Source organism: Fukomys damarensis, unplaced genomic scaffold (genome assembly GCF_012274545.1).
Source record: "Fukomys damarensis isolate Sample0158 unplaced genomic scaffold, DMR_v1.0_HiC HiC_scaffold_22, whole genome shotgun sequence".
Lineage (NCBI taxonomy): Eukaryota > Metazoa > Chordata > Mammalia > Rodentia > Bathyergidae > Fukomys > Fukomys damarensis.
The window spans coordinates 27577854-27582310 of NW_022900934.1; positions in this window are offsets into that span (position 1 = coordinate 27577854).

Below are 4457 nucleotides of genomic sequence, written 5' to 3' on the forward strand. Positions count from 1 at the left end.
GATTTTTATGAACAAAACCTAAGTTGACCATGATCTAGCATAAAGAATCAACAAGTGGGATCTCTTCTTATTAGAAAGCTTCTTCACAGCAGGAGAAACAATCAACAGTGTGAAAAGACAACTTACAATGTGGGAAAAAATTTTCACCAGCTCTTCCTCAAGGTCTACTATCTAGAATATATAAAGAACTTTAAAAAAATCAGACCTCCTAAATTTAAAGACCCAATCCAAAAATGAGCATCTGAAATGAACAGACATTTCTCAGACAAAGAAGTAGAAATAGAAAATAAACATATAAAAAATGTTCAACATCACTAGTCATTCGAGAAATTCAAATGAAAAAAACACTGAGATTCTACCTCATGCTAGAAAGAATGGCTGCTATCATGAAATCAACCAATAACAAATGCTGGCAGGGCTGTGGGGAAAGAGGAACCCTGCTCCACTGCTGGTGGGAGTGCAGACTGGAGCAACCACTGTGGAAACCAGTATGGAGACACCTCAGAGAACTAGGATTGGAGGTCCCATTGGACCTAGCTAATCCCCTTCTGGGTACCTTCCCCCAAAGAATTAAAAGAATCACACCACAGCGATGTATGTGCACCCATGTTCATAGCAGCACAATTCATGATAGCTAAAACTTGGAAGCAGCCCTATTGCACATCAACAGGAGACTAGATAAAGAAAATGTATTTTCTAAAAAAAAAAAATGAGAATCAAGACTTGTCATGTAGAGGTACAAGATCCCAACAATGAATGTAACTGTACTGTATCCCTAAAATGTACCAATAAACTCAATTAAAGCTGAAAAAAAATGGAGTACCACTCAGCCAAAAAGAATGAGAAACTAGAGACATTTATAGCTAAATGGGTACACAATGAGGTGATACTCTTAAGTGATATAAATAGGACACATATGTGTAAATACCAGTTTCTCTGGTGTGAGAAACTGAAAGTGTAAATAAGGACTAAAAGGTATAATAGACAATGTGAAATAGGAAGAAAATGTGCAAAGGGGAAGGGGAAGTAGGAGGGGAGGGGAAAAGAAAGATGGGAATGGAATTAACATGAGAAAAATAAAAAATGGAAACAAAGTATTTGTAGATAGGGAGGGGTGGAGGGGTTGAAGGGAGGACAGGGGAATGGGGAAAAAATAAGAACCAAGATGGATTATGTAAAGGTGCAAATTTCCAAAGATGAATGTCATTACACTGTATGCCTTAAATGTACCAATAAAATTAATTAATTTAATAAAACAGGAAAATGGGGCATTTCCATGGTTCACAGAACTTCATCCTGTTGCCAACTCTCAGATAACTGTCTTTCCCAGGAGGGGATATCTGTGGGGAGTCTGTGCCTGCCCTTGAGAATGTCCAGGCTGCCTGGCTTGATCCCAGCTCCCCAGTCTGCTGTGCCCAGGCTCTGGCTTGGGCTCTATGGCTCTCACTCAATGTCTCCTCCCATGACCTGGCAATACATGACCATCAGCTGGCCCTGGCATGCAGAAGCTGAGCTCCCAGCTCCAGTCTGCTAAAGGTGGAGCCGTGGGCCCAGAACATGCCAACCCGGGACCCAGAGAAGCTGGCTACCCTCCTGCAGCTGGTGTGGAGGGACAAGGGCTCTGCAGCTTTGGCACTCAGCATCTGCTCTGATAATGCCCACCCTTGGTGTCACCCACAACTTTAACGCACTTCTGTCTCAACTGTCCTAACAGTTGTGTGTCCCTAGCTTTGCGAACTCAGTTTTCTTCAATCCCAGAATGTGTCTCCTTCAGGTGAGTGTGGAGGCACCACCTATAATCCCAGAAGTCTGAGAGGGCAAGGCAAGGAGGATCACAACTTGAAGCCCAGGCTGGTCAACCTAGGAATTTAAGAAATAAGATTCTATCACACACAAAAAAACACATTTTTAAAAATGGCTGGAAATGTAACTCAGTGCAGAAGTCCTGGATTCAATCCCTAGTACTGAAACAAACAAACAAACAAACCAAAAAACAAAAACCCTAAACAAACAACCAGAAAACAAAACAAAACAAAAAAACAAAAGAGTCTGAGTATTCTTTTCCCTGTTACTTTGGAGAAAATCAGGGTAGTGCTGACACAGCTCCTGGCCCACAGGATGTCTTTGGTAAATAACTATTACAGCAATAATGATAGCTGTTGTCCCTGACTGAGCCCTTGGTTCAGTTCTATCCCAGCAACCACATAACGTCTGCAGATGAGGGAATAAACCCATTCTCAGGTGAGGAAACAGGCTCAGAGAGGCCAGATCTAACTAACCCAGAGTTTGATTCTTTAGCTTCCAATCTCTCTCTGGGATGCTGCCATGTGTGGTACTATTCTTATCAAGTGTCACAATTGCAGGAGCTGAGTGTCAGATGAACAGGGCCTCATGGGGGCCTCCAAGTCAGGGGGCCAGAAGGACACCGGCCACTGTCTCTCAGTCCACAGCACTGCTGCTCCTGGCCCATTAGCAGATGGCAGCCTCAAAAGGAAGAAGAGATTCGAGGAAAGACGGAAGGACCAGGAGGCAGTGGAGTTCGCCTGGGGAGGATGAGGCTCAGGGTTCAGGTGGAGCAAATCCCCTTGGCCCCATTACCAAGGGGCCTGAAATCACAGGGCTCTGTGAGGAATTTGGACAAAAGGAGCCCTTTGCCCTCTCTCTGGGCACTGATGAGAGACCTGGGATTCTGGAGTTGGCATGTGGGGTTCCTGGCAAGATCAGGAGAGGTCTTTGGCACATCCCACCCAATCTGAGATGTCACCTGTCCCAAAGTACCTCCTAATTAGGGGGCCTTTAAAGAGTGAGGACTTACTGACTTAGAATAAAGAATGGCAAATGAGCTAGTAGTGAAGGCAGAGGACACAATCAGTTTCTGCTGTCCTATTTTATTGATACCTTGTGACCACAAAAGGCTTGAGGATTTGGGTAGTGACAGCGCCATAACACAGTGATCTTATCAGCTCTCGTACAATGATTGTAGTGGCAAACTCAGGAATGAAATCCAAACCTGCTGAGCTCAGAGCCCTGGCATCCTGCAAACCTCACTCTGTCCCACACACCCCATACACCTGGTCCTGGTATGTGCCCACCGTACACTCTCACCCAGGCCTCAGCATCACCTGGACCCCCAGGCCTTCCTGAGCCCCAGGGAAGTGGGAGCAGGAGCTCCTGATCCTCTAAATAGGAAACAGTCTCTGCAGGCCTGGCAGACTCCAGCACTGTGAGGGATAAAGTAGCCAAAGACATCTTTGTCTCCATTATGTGTCCAGAGCTTCTTTGCTCAGGGAAGACTCTGCTTCCTTCCCTGTGTCTTTTGTGTTCCAGGTGCATGCAGCTCAGTACCAACTCCCATCCCCTCGTCCAAGGGACCAACTCACCCTGTCAGGCTCGGCTCCTGGGACTTAATCACAGCAGTAGCTCCTGACCCTGACTCTGACTATTGCCACACCCTGGCACTCTGGCCCAGGCTTCCGGGGATTACCCTATAGCCCGCTTCACACCTGGAATTCATTTCCTGCCTATTACTTGCTTGATAACATTTTCCTTCATGGACAATGTCAACCGGGGAGAACAGAACTTCTTGTCTGTTTTTTTTTTTTTTCCTCCGAGGGGATTGAACCCTAATCTACATTCCTAGCCATTTATTTATTTGCTTGTTCATCTATTTATTTATATTTTGAGACAGGGTCTTGCTTAATTGTCCAGGCTAGACTTGAATTTATGATTCTGCTCTGCAAGTCAAATGTGCAGAGGCATCAGCTGTGCATTCAAAAGGCGATCCAATGGGCTGTCACCCATACGCTGGTGCTGGTCACTGAGCAGTTAAGTAGTCTGTAGTAAGGCCCATACCCGCCCAATAAACTTTGAAGTCAAATAGGCTAGCTTAGTTTTCACGAATCTGTTACAGCTCTCAATTATATCAGCAGCTTGCAGCCAGAAGGGCACATGAATGTGCTCTGTGATGTCATTGTCTTCAGCCCATTGTTGAATCTGAGCCTCTGTAAAATGGTTCCCTGATAAGATGCTATTCCTAATGGCAACCTGTATGCTGCAAGTCAATCATTGTATTTTCTTAATGCTATGAGCCTAGTTAGCAGAGGGCACAGGATCGGCAAAACCTATACCTGAGGAAGTATCCACAGCAGTCAGAGAATACCTTGGTCCCTGTAAAAGAGGCAGGGGCCCAATGTAATCTACCTGCTGCAGGGGGTGGGGTGCTTGCAGTATTGCACCCAATTGCATGGGCATCCTCTTCTAAGGGGCCAGTTAAGCACACTGAGGGCACACCTTCACTGCCTCTCTTGCCTCTGCAAGAATCAAATCCAGGGAAGGCCCCAAAGACCCCAGAGGGGTTTTTTTTCAGCTGCCTGCCTGCCTGCGTGCCTGCGATCACCCGGTGGCGTGCGCGCGAGCTCCTGGCCTGCGCGGGAGCCCCCAGCCTGCGTGACAACAGA